Source organism: Schistocerca piceifrons, chromosome 3 (genome assembly GCF_021461385.2).
Source record: "Schistocerca piceifrons isolate TAMUIC-IGC-003096 chromosome 3, iqSchPice1.1, whole genome shotgun sequence".
NCBI classification, from domain to species: Eukaryota; Metazoa; Arthropoda; class Insecta; order Orthoptera; family Acrididae; genus Schistocerca; species Schistocerca piceifrons.
The window spans coordinates 61,349,990-61,366,345 of record NC_060140.1 but is presented as its reverse complement, the minus strand read 5'-3'; the positions used below and the strand labels follow the sequence as shown (position 1 = coordinate 61,366,345).

Here is a 16,356-nt window from a genome sequence, read left to right as displayed (position 1 = left end):
CCGTAAGTACGCGTAGACAACGGTAGCTCCCGTGTAACCTCGATCAGTTGCCGTCGCAACCGCGTTACCTGTACGTTAGTTGTGTTGCATACCTGTCAGGCGTTACCTCATCTTGATCGACTTTTTATGCATGCGATCTGTGTCTTACTAGATTCTCCTACAAACTGGAAGCAGTCAATCGTCTAGAAAGTGACTGTGGATACATAATGCGCCACAGAGCGTACGAAACACTTTGGTTCCGTGTAGCTATCAGCCTGCCTGTAACTTACAAATGAACAGTGTTTACAACAAAGTTGTAAATGTTTAATTATGGTTTTATTCGCAAATTGTAGATTTGTAATGTGAAACACAGGGGAGAAAGAAAATAGACTTATTAGATAGCGTTAGAAACCGCAATTTGCTCAAAAAAGGTAATGTTGAAGAAACGCAACACTAAAACATTTCGAACATTGCATCAACAGTGCATCGAGATTATATAAAACGTGTTTCAATTAGTCATGATTAACTTTCGCACTTATCAATACTAACAGGATACTCTTGCCTTTGATAGGGATGAAGAACGTACTACTGTGTACAAAATAACAAGAATTACATACATTTTCTATTGTTGTCCACGTAAAGTGCATTTGCATCAAAAGTGATTTCTTTGCTTACATAAAATGCAGAAATTAACTCAAAAATGGATCAAATGGCTCTAAGCACTATGGGACTTAACATCTGAGGTCATCAGTCCCCTAGACTTAGAACTACTTAAACCTAACTAATCTGAGGACATCACACACATCCATGCCCGAGGCAGGATTCGAACCTGCGACAGTAGCAGTAGCAAGGTTCCGGACTGAAGCGCCTGGGACCGCTCGGCCAGTTAACTGAACAAGAAGTTTTTATTACCTATAAAATGGAATTTATGTTTTTTAGGGTATAAAATATACAAAGGACTAACAACGAAGGATATGTTGCTCTAATTACGAGTAAAGCAAGCAGACAAACAAAGAGAAGTCGTCGGCTTCCAGTTTCTCTCTCACATATTCATTTACCTCTTTCCTTGCCAATGCTACCGGAAATCCTACTACACTCCCGGAAATTGAAATAGGAACACCGTGAATTCATTGTCCCAGGAAGGGGAAACTTTACTGACACATTCCTGGGGTCAGATACATCACATGATCACACTGACAGAACCACAGGCACATAGACACAGGCAACAGAGCATGCACAATGTCGGCACTAGTACAGTGTATATCCACCTACGCAGCAATGCAGGCTGCTATTCTCCCATGGAGACGATCGTAGAGATGCTGGATGTAGTCCTGTGGAACGGCTTGCCATGCCATTTCCACCTGGCGCCTCAGTTGGACCAGCGTTCATGCTGGACGTGCAGACCGCGTGAGACGACGCTTCATCCAGTCCCAAACATGCTCAATGGGGGACAGATCCGGAGATCTTGCTGGCCAGGGTAGTTGACTTACACCTTCTAGAGCCTGTTGGGTGGCACGGGATACATGCGGACGTGCATTGTCCTGTTGGAACAGCAAGTTCCCTTGCCGGTCTAGGAATGGTAGAACGATGGGTTCGATGACGGTTTGGATGTACCGTGCACTATTCAGTGTCCCCTCGACGATCACCAGTGGTGTACGGCCAGTGTAGGAGATCGCTCCCCACACCATGATGCCGGGTGTTGGCCCTGTGTGCCTCGGTCGTATGCAGTCCTGATTGTGGCGCTCACCTGCACGGCGCCAAACACGCATACGACCTTCATTGGCACCAAGGCAGAAGCGACTCTCATCGCTGAAGACGACACGTCTCCATTCGTCCCTCCATTCACGCCTGTTGCGACACCACTGGAGGCGGGCTGCACGATGTTGGGGCGTGAGCGGAAGACGGCCTAACGGTGTGCGGGACCGTAGCCCAGCTTCATGGAGACGGTTGCGAATGGTCCTCGCCGATACCTCAGGAGCAACAGTGTCCCTAATTTGCTGGGAAGTGGCGGTGCGGTCCCCTACGGCACTGTGTAGGATCCTACGGTCTTGGCGTGCATCCGTGCGTCGCTGCGGTCCGGTCCCAGGTCGACGGGCACGTGCACCTTCCGCCGACCACTGGCGACAACATCGATGTACTGTGGAGCCCTCACGCCCCACGTGTTGAGCAATTCGGTGGTACGTCCACCCGGCCTCCCGCATGCCCACTATACGCCCTCGCTCAAAGTCCGTCAACTGCACATACGGTTCACGTCCACGCTGTCACGGCATGCTACCAGTGTTAAAGACTGCGATGGAGCTCCGTATGCCACGGCAAACTGGCTGACACTGACGGCGGCGGTGCACAAATGCTGTGCACCTAGCGCCATTCGACGGCCAACACCGCGGTTCCTGGTGTGTCCGCTGTGCCGTGCGTGTGATCATTGCTTGTACAGCCCTCTCGCAGTGTCCGGAGCAAGTATGGTGGGTCTGACACACCGGTGTCAATGTGTTCTTTTTTCCATTTCCAGGAGTGTATTTACCGCGTCATCTATGTATTCTACCAAAACTACCGACCCGTGACTTTGGTGGAGCGCAATTGCAGGTACTGCGGAATCGGCGGTGTTTGCGCCGAACGCACACGAAGCTGCCACCGCGCGGGCCCGGAGTCAGCTGAAAATAATAGCTCGAAATTAGCCCACTGGGCTCTTCGCTTGCAGCAAAATTTCAATCAATCAGTCCAAATCGACGTGTGGGGGGCTACATATGCAACTAGAGGTCGCCTTTAAAGCACACTCCACTAATGTGGCTAACAGCATTCATTCTTGCCTCCTTAAAAAAAACCATATCCGGAGAACACGGAGAAGAAGACTCGAAAACACTGGGAAACTGTCATCGAAGTCTCTTCGAGAGAACTAGTCCAAAAAAAATGGCTCTGAGCACTATGGGACTTAACATCTATGGTCATCAGTCCCCTAGAACTTAGAACTACTTAAACCTAACTAACCTAAGGACAGCACACAACACCCAGCCATCACGAGGCAGAGAAAATCCCTGACCCCGCCGGGAATCAAACCCCGGAACCCGGGCGTGGGAAGCGAGAACGCTACCGCATGACCACGAGATGCGGGCGAACTAGTCCATATTTGAGTCATCGTCATCAGTACACTAATGAGTGTCCCAAAAAGAACGGCGGATGTGAAAAGCCCGTTATTTTCATTTACAGTCTGGCGACATGGTTTTTGAATGTTTTGGTATAAGTGATAATTGAGGTTAAGTTTTGATACTGTGCTTTTTTTCCAGGTCAGTGTTTCTAGAGTATCGGCATGGAGAGATACAGTACAGAACAGCGGTTGCTGATAGTAAAATCTTATTACAAGACTGGCGAAAGTTTCGAGGAAATTGGTTCAAAATGGTTCAAATGGCTCTGAGCACTATGGGACTTAACATCTTAGGTCATCAGTCCCCTAGAACTTAGAACTACTTAAACCTAACTAACCTAAGGACATCACACACATACATGCCCGAGGCAGGATTCGAACCTGCGACCATAGCAGCAGCGCGATTCCGGACTGAAACACCTAGAACCGCTCGGCCACAGCGGTCAGCCGAGGAAATTGTTCGGGAACTCTGCGGTATTCTCGGAAATAACAACGCACCATATGAATCCACTCTACGTAGGTTGATCAAGAAATATGAAAAAACTGATTCAACAGTAGATATCGAAAGTTGGTCGATGGTGAAAGGGGGGCGAGGGGGGGGGGAGGTGGAGGGGGAGAGAAAAGAAAGGGAAGGGAAGGAACAGTCGATGTCAACTGCAATGGGATTTTATGCAGAGTCAGCGGTGACGACTGAAATGCGTGTCAGACAGGAATTCGAACCCAGGGCCTCCTGCTTACTAGGCAGGTGCGTTAACAACTGCGCTATCCGGACACAGTGTTTATCACAACTGCGTGGACTGTCTCCTCACGCCTCTGGGCCAACTCACACGCCGACCTGGCGTCACATGTCCACAGTTCCCGCCCGTGTCCTCCGTGCTCGCTACCTCGAGATTCCCGCAGGAGGTCGAATGTAATCGTGCATCCGCACTGAAGACGGTGGATTCATTGCCCGTCGAGGTGAATCACTCATATGAATGACTGGAGACACCACACATTCGTATAAAAAAATATCAAAGGGCTTGGACGCCCTCGAAATGGCCGGAGTGAGACAAATGTTGCTGTGCGTGGTTCTGTTACTATGAATCTGGGAAAATCTTGTCGCCGTCATGCTCAAGAAATGCGCATGTGTCCAGGAAAAGTGCACAGAATCTTAATAAAAAATTTGCACTAACGTCCGTACACAGTAACACAGGGACTTAAACCAGCCGATCATGGAAATCGACGGCAATTCCTGCGATGGATCCTGATAAGGGTATCAGAAAGTCATGGCTGCACAAAGAGCATCATTTTCGGCTTTGTGAACAAGCATAATTGCCGGATATGAGGGCCAGAGAACTCAAGAGTAATTCTCGAAAATTCGCGCTTTACGGTTTGGTGTCGGATTTGGAGTCAGGGCTTAAACTCGTTCTTACTGTATTGAAGATGAACACAAATGGCTGTCATAGTGAATGGAGTTGGTTATCGTGAGATACTGACTGCTTTCCTTTGCCTCTGTTTGTGGCCGAGCGATTCTAGGCGTTACAGTCTGGAACCGCGCGACCGCTACGGTCGCAGGTTCGAATCCTGCCTCGGGCATGGATGTGTGTGATGTCCTTAGGTTAGTTACCTTTAAGTAGTTCTAAGTTCTAGGGGACTGATGACCTCAGAAGTTAAGTCCCATAGCGCTCAGAGCCATTTGAATCATTTTTTGCCTCTGTTTGAATCAAATGATCGAGATTTATGGCTCCAGCAAGACGGCATAATTTGCCACACTTTGAGAGATACAAGCGCCCGGTTGCGTGAAAAGTTTCCAGACAGACTAATCTCGTTACGTGGAGGCCAAACCCACCAATGACTTGTTCCTATGGAGGTACGCTCAATTACGAGTTTATAAGAACAAACTCCGTAATCTGTTGGAACTGAGAAAAGAAATTCGACGTGACCTCCACGAAGGTGATGGGGAAATGTGTGAGCAGGTGATGGCTAATTTGATAGATTGTACGATGGCGTGTACGCCTAATAACAGTAAGGGGGGTGGGGTTAAATAGCTCGATATTATGTCTAACGTTTACACTTCTACTTGTCCTGAAGAGAATGGCGTGTTTTGTTTACTTATTTCAAATAAATAAATTCGATTTATAGTAGCTTTAAATCTGTCGTTCCTTTTGAGACACCGTTCAGAGCTACGAAAGAGTGAACCGAGGACAATCTGATAGATGAGCAATTGTCAGTTTAAAAGAGCAAGACGTTACTTCTGTTGTTGCTTCCGCCAACTAGGTTACTTGTATAGCAGTAAAACAATGTGTGCAAATTTTACCCCTGCAAGTGAATGTCTTTGAGATCGTAGTTTAAATGGTGTACGTTGTATCAGCCTGCTACATGTCTAGACACAACAGATACACTGACGTGGCAGGGTTCTGGATAACGTGGTCAGAGTGAGTTATGCTACTGGAATACTGACGTGCGAAAACTCTGAAAATGATCTACTGTAGTTTGTCCACACGTCGCCTGGCTCAAGTTTCTGTACTGTTCCAGTGCACTGTGTCGTAATCACTTCATTCAAACTCCACACCAGTGCTGCTCGAAGAACTGCGGAATTCCCAGATAATACTTTGTACTTAGGCCCAAGCCTTTACTCTCATTTACTTTCCCAAACGTTTCTTCCGTATCACTAACTCACTCGTCTCAAAAGTGATAATGTCGTCATCGTTATAGCCACATACTTATGTTTTAGACGTTAAGAAAGTTTGAATTTTGTTTTGGTGCAAAGATGCAGCAATAAGTGAGTATATAAAAAGAGGAGATATAGATAAGGTATGCAAAAGATTTTCTGGAACATGTTCACGTGTTTGGTAAGACATAACTGCGTCAATAAGTCCTGTGCGTGCTGTTACCGGCTCTGTTCAGACTACTTGATAGGGCGTGGGGGTTTTAGCAGTAGTTTGAAACAAGGCAAGTGACGAGCAGCATCTTGACCACTGTGCGTTGCTCCTCTGTCACGTGGCTCATTACACGCTATAAGTTACGACGTCAGTGGAATAACATAGCTCCGCTATTCCTGCCGTTATTTCGCTCACAAGGGAACCGCATATACTCATAACGAAATCGGAGGTCTAGATGGTCAAACTTTTACACAGACACACACACACACACACACACACACACACACACACACACACACACACAAACTGTATTACCGTCGAAGGAACGAAAAGTAAATGCTAAGGAAATTTGGAACTGCAAATAAATCAATAAATTCCAAGAAAGAACTGTACTTAATCGCCTATGAGGAGCCGGCCGAAGTGGCCGTGCGGTTAAAGGTGCTGCAGTCTGGAACCGCAAGACCGCTACGGTCGCAGGTTCACATCCTGCCTCGGGCGTGGATGTTTGTGATGTCCTTAGGTTCGTTAGGTTTAACTAGTTCTAAGTTCTAGGGGACTAATGACCTCAGCAGTTGAGTCCCATAGTGCTCAGAACCATTTGAACCATTTGAACCTATGAGGAATCTGCAAATATCTTTCCAAGAGGGAATCGTAATTAGAGAGTGAAGAATTTCGTATTCCGCTATTTTCATTTTGATTATCCAGAAGCCTCAGCAGCTAATGCAACCTTACGGTGTCCATTTATAAAGGCAGGTACAGAATTTGATTAAAGACCTTTAAAACTGCTCTTATCTCATCGCAAGCAAGATCACATGTAGAGAAGACCGCATCAAATCGCATTCCATTGTACATCACCGGCTATCCTATCCTCGCCAGTACTACGCCGACTGATGCTTTATGCAAACTGTACAAAAAAAAGAGAACCTCTTATGTGTATAAACCAAGTTTCTTTTTCGACTGGAACTTTAAAACAACCATGCAGCTGTGAAAATGCGGCGTTTGTAACATGTGCAAGAAGCAGAGAAAATTAATGCTTTCCCTGTTGTTATGATAAATATCACAGAAGCGCATGAAAATCATCAACTGTAAAATAACAAAGTAATTTTACGTACGAAATTCTGGTGTACTCTTTACAATCCCTTCCTGAAAGTATATGCAGTCCAGATTTTCCGCTGGCCGCGGTGGTCTCGCGGTCCTACGCGCGCAGTCAGGAACCGTGCGACTGATACGGTCGCAGGTTCGAATCCTGCCTCGGGCATGGATGTGTGTGATGTCCTTAGGTTTCGATGGGTTCCATGAGAATATTAATCAAACAATATATTGAGCATTCTTTTGGTTTCCTTGCAGTGTAAGCTGCGTAGAAACTAAAAGTAAAAGAAGAAAAAGATTTCGCATACAGACTGCACCCAGCTGCAACAACCGCTGCGTGGAAACTACGCTAACATAAACGGCTCGTGATCCGCTCGACACGCGCCAGAAGGGCTGTTTTTGTTCTGAACACTTAACCATGTATAGCTCCCACTTGTGTCGTTTTTATTTCTGGCCAAGCTCCGCGTATACCATCTGGAAGAAACCGTAGACGGGGAGCAGGCGGGGTCCCCTCGTCACAACGGCATAGCGGAAGCGGTGAGTCACGCGGCGAGCCCACGCAGCACACACCCAGCTGCCGTCGCGTTAGCAAACTGAACCACGCATAGTTTGCGTCCGCGAGCGACCGAAAGAAGACGAGACAGTAAGTCTAAGCAGAAACCCGCAGATGCTCTGCAGTAACGATGACAAGTTTACGTAATTCAACAAGCTGCTATCGCGCGAAATAGAGACATAGGAAATGCGCTGTCCTCAAAGTAGGTCAAGAATCGACGAGCTGCTATTGGCAAAATCAGACGAATTCACAAATTCACTGTTAGTCTAAGAAGTAAAAGTCATTGCTACGTATTCCGTGTCCGTCCCCAGCACACGTTGTAGTCAGGATGGCCGAGCGGTCTAAGGCGCTGCGTTCAGGTCGCAGTCCACTTCTGTGGGCGTGGGTTCGAATCCCACTTCTGACAAAAGATTTTAACTGCATAGTCAAGTTACGTTATGGTTATTAAAGACTAAAATGATTCGACTCACAACACTGTGATGTCATTCAAACAACTAAACGCTTCAGACTCTGGAAATGTTTATTTTGCTCTCTCACAGACCATGCAGGTAAAATCAGCTGTTGTGGTGTTATGCTCTATTTACTCTACTCCCACAATTACATCCACCAACGATCTTCGTCTGTCAACATAACAACCAAAATTCGATATAACAAAGTATATTACCAATGATAGAATCACGAGCTGAATGTAACCTTATTATGACGACAAAAAGTTAATTGCCCTGTGTTACCTCATTTCTTCATTCCTCTTTTGCCGATGACAGAAACAGTATTTTATTTTTATCGATTTTATGTATCAACTATTTATCATGCAGTACAGTATTTTCGTTTTTGAGAATTACTTAGGGACTGTCTATAATGCAGTGGTGCCATTTTTTGTTTCTTACGTTAATGTCTCCATAAGCCTTTTCTGATTAACTCTCGAGGTTTTCCACAGGGTGCAGCATCTCTATTTCTGAAAGTAATGATACGAAAAGTTACACAGCAAAGATTAAAGCTTTCCAAATGTAAGTACCAGCTAGGAAGTCACTCTTCATCGATGAAAATTTCAGACAAAAAGAGAATACAAGCTTTCGACACGTGCTTTTACACAAGAGTGCTGAAGCTTAGATGAGTTGATCGCATAGCTAACCGAGAGCTAGTGACTCGAGTTGTAAAGAAAAGATATCTGTCGCATAATTATACTTATAAAAGGCATCGGTTGGTAGGACACAATCTCAGACATCAAGGAGTCTTCAGTTTGGCAAAAGAGGGAAGTGTAGAGGGTAAAAACTGTGGAGGAAGACCAAGACGAGAATACAGTGCGCAGGTTTCAAATGGCTGTAGGCTGCAGTAGTTTGCAGAGATGAAGAAGTTTGCACAGAAGAGACTAGGGGGGAGAACTGCATCAAATCAGTCTTCGGATTGAAGACCACAACTACAAAAGCTTGTCTGCAGTTTGTCTAGTTGACTACAGATGTTTGTCTGTCTTGTATCACATATCCACACTGGCTGCATTGGATGGATTAAAACACCTCTCTATAGTACTTTCGTTACCGGAAAATTTCGGTTGTGAAGTCATTTTGAAATGGTTGCGTTAAGTACAACCGATCAAAATCAAAACACTTGTCTTAGAGACAAAGAACTCTTCAGATCTTACATAGTCTAAACATAGAAGGTTGGCCGCACTACCGCACTTAACAATTAAATGCCGGACGCCAGGAGTACCTAAATAGCAGTGATATGACGTACCGCTTAGGAGGCTTAGATGTGAAGGAGCACATCTACATCTACATCTACATTGATACTGCGCAAGCCACCCAACGGTGTGTGGCGGAGGGCACTTTACGTGCCACTGTCATTACCTCCCTTTCCTGTTCCAGTCGCGTATGGTTCGCGGGAAGAACGACTGTCTGAAAGCCTCCGTGCGCGCTCTAATCTCTATAATTTTACATTCGTGATCTCCTCGGGAGGTATAAGTAGGGGGAAGCAATATATTCGATAACTCATCCAGAAACGTACCCTCTCGAAACCTGGCGAGCAAGCTACACCGCGATGCAGAGCGCCTCTCTTGCAGAGTCTGCCACTTGAGTTTATTAAACATCTCCGTAACGCTATCACGGTTACCAAATAACCCTGTGACGAAACGCGCGGCTCTTCTTTGGATCTTCTCTATCTCCTCCGTCAGACCGATCTGGTACGGATCCCACACTGATGAGCAATACTCAAGTATAGGTCGAACGAGTGTTTTGTAAGCCACCTCCTTTGTTGATGGACTACATTTTCTAAGCACTCTCCCAATGAATCTCAACCTGGTACCCGCCTTACCAACAATTAATTTTATATGATCATTCCACTTCAAATCGTTCTGCACGCATACTCCCAGATATTTTACAGAAGTAACTGCTACCAGTGTTTGTTCCGCTATCATATAATCATACAATAAAGGATCCTTCTTTCTATGTATTCGCAATACATTATATTTGTCTATGTTAAGGGTCAGTTGCCACTCCCTGCACCAAGTGCCTATCCGCTGCAGATCTTCCTGCATTTCGCTACAATTTTCTAATGCTGCAACTTCTCTGTATACTACAGCATCATCCGCGAAAAGCCGCATGGAACTTCCGACACTATCTACTAGGTCATTTATATATATTGTGAAAAGCAATGGTCCCATGTAACTCCCCCGTGGCACGCCAGAGGTTACTTTAACGTCTGTAGACGTCTCTCCATTGATAACAACATGCTGTGTTCTGTTTGCTAAAAACTCTTCAATCCAGCCACACAGCTGGTCTGATATTCCGTAGGCTCTTACTTTGTTTATCAGGCGACAGTGCGGAACTGTATCGAACGCCTTCCGGAAGTCAAGAAAAATAGCATCTACCTGGGAGCCTGTATCTAATATTTTCTGGGTCTCATGAACAAATAAGGCGAGTTGGGTCTCACACGATCGCTGTTTCCGGAATCCATGTTGATTCCTACATAGTAGATTCTGGGTTTCCAGAAATGACATGATACGCGAGCAAAAAACATGTTCTAAAATTCTACAAGAGATCGACGTCAGAGATATAGGTCTATAGTTTTGCGCATCTGCTCGACGACCCTTCTTGAAGACTGGGACTATCTGTGCTCTTTTCCAATCATTTGGAACCCTCCGTTCCTCTAGAGACTTGCGGTACACGGCTGTTAGAAGGGGGGCAAGTTCTTTCGCGTACTCTGTGTAGAATCGAATTGGTATCCCGTCAGGTCCAGTGGACTTTCCTCTATTGAGTGATTCCAGTTGCTTTTCTATTCCTTGGACACTTATTTCGATGTCAGCCATTTTTTCGTTTGTGCGAGGATTTAGAGAAGGAACTGCAGTGCGGTCTTCCTCTGTGAAACAGCTTTGGAAAAAGGTGTTTAGTATTTCAGCTTTACGCGTGTCATCCTCTGTTTCAATGCCATCATCATCCCGTAGTGTCTGGATATGCTGTTTCGAGCCACTTACTGATTTAACGTAAGACCAGAACTTCCTAGGATTTTCTGTCAAGTCGGTACATAGAATTTTACTTTCGAATTCAATGAACGCTTCACGCATAGCCCTCCTTACGCTAACTTTGACATCGTTTAGCTTCTGTTTGTCTGAGAGGTTTTGGCTGCGTTTAACTTGGAGTGGAGCTCTCTTTGGTTTCGCAGTAGTTTCCTAACTTTGTTGTTGTACCACGGTGGGTTTTTCCCGTCCCTCACAGTTTTACTCGCACGTACCTGTCTAAAACGCATTTTACGATTGCCTTGAACTTTTTCCATAAACACTCAACATTGTCAGTGTCAGAACAGAAATTTTCGTTTTGATCTGTTAGGTAGTCTGAAATCTGCCTTCTATTACTCTTGCTAAACAGATAAACCTTCCTCCCTTTTTTTATATTCCTATTAACTTCCATATTCAGGGATGCTGCAACGGCCTTATGATCACTGATTCCCTGTTCTGTACATACAGAGTCGAAAAGTTCGGGTCTGTTTGTTATCAGTAGGTCCAAGATGTTATCTCCACGAGTCGGTTCTCTGTTTAATTGCTCGAGGTAATTTTCGGATAGTGCACTCAGTATAATGTCACTCGATGCTCTGTCCCTACCACCCGTCCTAAACATCTGAGTGTCCCAGTCTATATCTGGTAAATTGAAATCTCCACCTAAGACCATAACATGCTGAGAAAATTTATGTGAAATCTATTCAAAATTTTCTCTCAGTTGTTCTGCCACTAATGCTGCTGAGTCGGGAGGTCGGTAAAAGGAGCCAATTATTAACCTAGTTCGGTTGTTTAGTGTAACCTCCACCCATAATAATTCACAGGAACTATCCACTTCTACTTCACTACAGGATAAACTACTACTAACAGCGACGAACACTCCACCACCGGTTGCATGCAATCTATCCTTTCTAAACATCGTCTGTACCTTTGTAAAATTTCGGCAGAATTTATCTCTGGCTTAAGCCAGCTTTCTGTACCTATAACGATTTCAGCTTCGGTGCTTTCTATCAGCGCTTGAAGTTCCGGCACTTTACCAACGCAGCTTCGACAGTTGACAATTACAATACCGATTGCTGCTTGGTCCCCGCATGTCCTGACTTTGCCCCGCACCCGTTGAGGCTGTTGCCCTTTCTGTACTTGCCCAAGGCCATCTAACCTAAAAAACCGCCCAGCCCACGCCACACAACCCCTGCTACCCGTGTAGCCGCTTGTTGCGTGTAGTGGACTCCTGACCTATCCAGCGGAACCCGAAACCCCACCACCCTATGGCGCAAGTCGAGGAATCTGCAGCCCACACGGTCGCAGAACCGTCTCAGCCTCTGATTCAGACCCTCCACTCGGCTCTGTACCAAAGGTCCGCAGTCAGTCCTGTAGACGATGCTGCAGATGGTGAGCTCTGCTTTCATCCCGCTAGCGAGACTGGCAGTCTTCACCAAATCAGATAGCCGCCGGAAGCCAGAGAGGATTTCCTCCGATCCATAGCGACACACATCATTGGTGCCGACATGAGCGACCACCTGCAGATGGGTGCACCCTGTACCCTTCATGGCATCCGGAAGGACCCTTTCCACATCTGGAATGACTCCCCCCGGTATGCACACGGAGTGCACATTGGTTTTCTTCCCCTCTCTTGCTGCCATTTCCCTAAGGGGCCCCATTACGCGCCTGACGTTGGAGCTCCCAACTACCAGTAAGCCCACCCTCTGCAACTGCCCGGATCTTGCAGACTGAGGGGCAACCTCTGGAACAGGACAAGCAGCTATGTCAGGCCGAAGATCAGTATCAGCCTGAGACAGAGCCTGAAACCGGTTCGTCAGACAAACTGGAGAGGCTTTCCGTTCAGCCCTCCGGAATGTCTTTCGCCCCCTGCCACACCTTGAAACGACCTCCCACTCTACCACAGGTGAGGGATCAGCCTCAATGCGGGCAGTATCCCGGGCAACCACAGTCTTAGACCGATCAGGGGATGCGTGGGACGAGCTGGCCGTCCCCGACAAACCCCCATCCGGACCCCCACAGTGATGCCCATTGGCAACAGCCTCAAACTGTGTGACCGAAGCCAACACTGCCTGAAGCTGGGAGCGAAGGGATGCCAACTCAGCCTGCAGCCGAACACAGCAGTTGCAGTCCCTATCCATGCTAAAACCTGTTTTGCAAAGAACGTCTGAACTAATCTACAGAGAGCGCAAACAAATCGACAAAATTTAAACGGTTATTAAAATACAAGATTGCCTAGTAATTGCAGTAATGCTGCTACTTGCGCACTGCTGACACTGCTCGGCGGCGGAAGGAGACTAAGCGAAATTACACTATTCAGGTACTAAAACGCGATGCTACAACTCTCAAACACTATAATACGCCCGAAATTTATGAATTAAACAATGCAAGTACCAAAAACACGCAAAGAAATTAAGAATTAAACTATGTAACAAACGAGTGAGCTAGGAGTATACGACTTGCTGCTCAGCTACTTATCCAACGGCGGCAGGGAGCACACTGACTGTGACCAACCGACACTGGCCGTTCAAAACAAAAACAGTAGACAAACGACTACGCGAATTTACACTATTCAGGAACTAAAACGCGATGCTACAACTCTCAAATACTATAATACGCCCGAAATTTATGAATTAAACAATGCAAGTACCAAAAACACGCAAAGAAATTAAGAATTAAACTATGTAACAAACGAGTGAGCTAGGAGTATACGACTTGCTGCTCAGCTGCTTATCCAACGGCGACAGGGAGCACAAGTGAATTTAATCTGAATTTTATTATACTTCGTGCTGATGATGCTGACCAATCAGTAGCTGTGCAGCCGTTATCTGATGTAATTTAATACGACTTAAGCAACGGTGTAGGCAACCTAATCGTGAATAATGCCTGGAGAACTCACGTTTACACAAGCCCTCTTGCAAATGAAAGGCATTTCCTAAGCACACACTGAACGAAGTGATTACTATAATGTTGAAGTAGCTTTATCCCAGAATAAATTATTTTCAACGACTACACGGGCTACGCAATTTTCGTCGAGTGGACCCAACCACCCGCAACCGTCTCCAAGAACTTTAATGATAAACTTCCGCGGTTCCGATTCGTAAGTACAACGCAAGTCGATCTGTTAGCAGCATGCTGAGCAGCAGATTTAGTAAAAAAGCTGTGTGACCATCAGGAATCTGCTGTAAACAGCACTCAGTATCTACAAATGCTGGTAGCTACACTCGTGTTCAGAAGACCGTGAACATCTTGAACGACTGGAGATAGGACGGCTATATTCACAGGACATGTACGTTAGTATGTTCTGCAGAAATGATTAGCATTTGAACCACGTCGGTTAGCGGGTTCAAGGTCAACATCGATGTCGCGGCGCAACGCCACCTACCGGCAAATTGTGTCTGCGGTTCTCGATATCGTTACGAAGGTAATGGATCAGAGTGACATCAACAGGCATGCAGGAGGCGTCGGAGACATATGCACGAATCGTGTCATCAAATCAGTGAGTTTGGAAGAGCGAGCATTATTGGCATGAGAGAACGTGATGCATCCATCTGGGAAACTTCTGCTCGTGTGGGACGAAGGGTTTCCACAGTGAAACAGGAATGCCGTTTAACACGACCAGACGGGTCAGGTCGCACCACGCAAACCACTCCTCTAGAAGATCGACACCTCATCCGAATGGGATTGCAGAACAGATCTGCATCCTCCTCGGCTCTGGCGCAACAGTGTAACACATCGTACACTTTCAGGGGTGACAGTCCGTAGCAGTTTTGTAAGACATGGCTTACTTGCCTTCTCTGCCTACCTTTGACGAATGTATAGAAACATGCTAGACGTCAATGGAGTATGGAACGACGTCCCTGGGGCGAGGAATAAGGTCAGGTAGTGTTTTCGGAAGAATCCAGGTCCTGTTCGTTTGAAGATGATGCCATATTTTGGTTCCCCTCAGACAAGTGGACCGCCATTGCAGTGACTAGATTCGCTCTGGACATACAGCGTCAAGCCAGTCCTTACGATGTGGTGTTATGTTGGGTATCTACATCTACACGGATACTCTGCAAATCAAGTTTAAGTGCCTGGCCGAGGGTTCATCGAACTGCCTCCACAATTCTTTATTATTCCAATCTCGTATAGCGCGCGGAAAGAACGAACACCTATATCTTTCCGTGCGAGCTCCGATTTCCCTTATTTTATCGTGGTGATCGTGTCTCCCTATGTAAGTCGGCGTCAGAAAAATATTTTCGCATTCGGAGGAGAAAACTGGTGATTGGAATTTCTTGAGAAGATTCCGTCGCAACGAAAAACGCCTTTCTTTTAATGATGTCCAGCCCAAATCCTGTATCATTTCTGAGACACTCTCCCCCATATTTCGCGATAATACAAAACGTGCTGCCCTTCTTTGAACTTTTTCGATGTACTCTGTCAGTGCTATCTAGTAAGGATCCCACACCGCGCAGCAGTATTCTAAGAGAGGACGGACAAACGTAGTGTAGGCAGTCTCCTTAGCTGATCTGTTACATTTTCTAAGTGTCCTGCCAATAAAACGGAGTCTTTGGTTAGCCTTCCCTACAGCATTTTCTATGTCTTCCTTCAAATTTAAGTTGTTTGTATTTGTAATACCTAAGTATTTAGTTGAATTAACATCCTTCAGATTATAATGATTTATCGCGTATCCTACGTTTAACGAATTCTTTCAGCACTAATGCGGATGACCTCATACTTTTCGTTATTTAGGGTCAACTGCCAATCTTCGCACCATTCTGATATCTTTTCCAAATCGTTTTGCAATTTGTTTTGAACTTCTTATGACTTTATTAGTCGATTAACGACAGCGTCATGTGCAAACGACAAAAGACGCCTGCTCAGATTGTCTCCCAAATCGTTTATATTGGTAAGGAACAGCAAAGGGCCTATAACACTGTCTTGGGGAACTCCAGAAACCACAAATCACAGCTGGTGCGTGTCCAGGGCACTGTGACCAGTGTGACCTAGGTGAATGAGTTCCTGAGACCTATGTGAATGAGTTCCTGTGACCTGCACCCATACTCTTTCTGCGCAACACCCCAGACGCCATTTTTCAGTAAGACAATGGACGAACACGTTGCTTCTTGCCGTCACAGGTTGTCACCCTTTTGCTCTGACCCGCCACATCACCAGACTTGTCGCCAATCGAATATGTGTGGAATATGGTGAAACGACAGGTGCAGTGCTGTAAGAAATGCCAATCACCACAGATGAACTTTGGAACCAG

The 16,356-nt window shown here is 45.9% G+C and overlaps 1 protein-coding gene and 1 non-coding gene across 2 annotated transcripts in view; one reads left to right on the top strand and one right to left on the bottom strand.

Moving 5' to 3' along the window:
* Positions 1–16,356, bottom strand: part of LOC124789382 — a 598,764-nt gene that overhangs the window by 379,423 nt on the left and 202,985 nt on the right. The window lies entirely within an intron of this gene.
* On the top strand, positions 7,944–8,027 carry Trnal-cag. The gene has a single exon. It is a non-coding gene; the product is annotated as a tRNA-Leu (tRNA).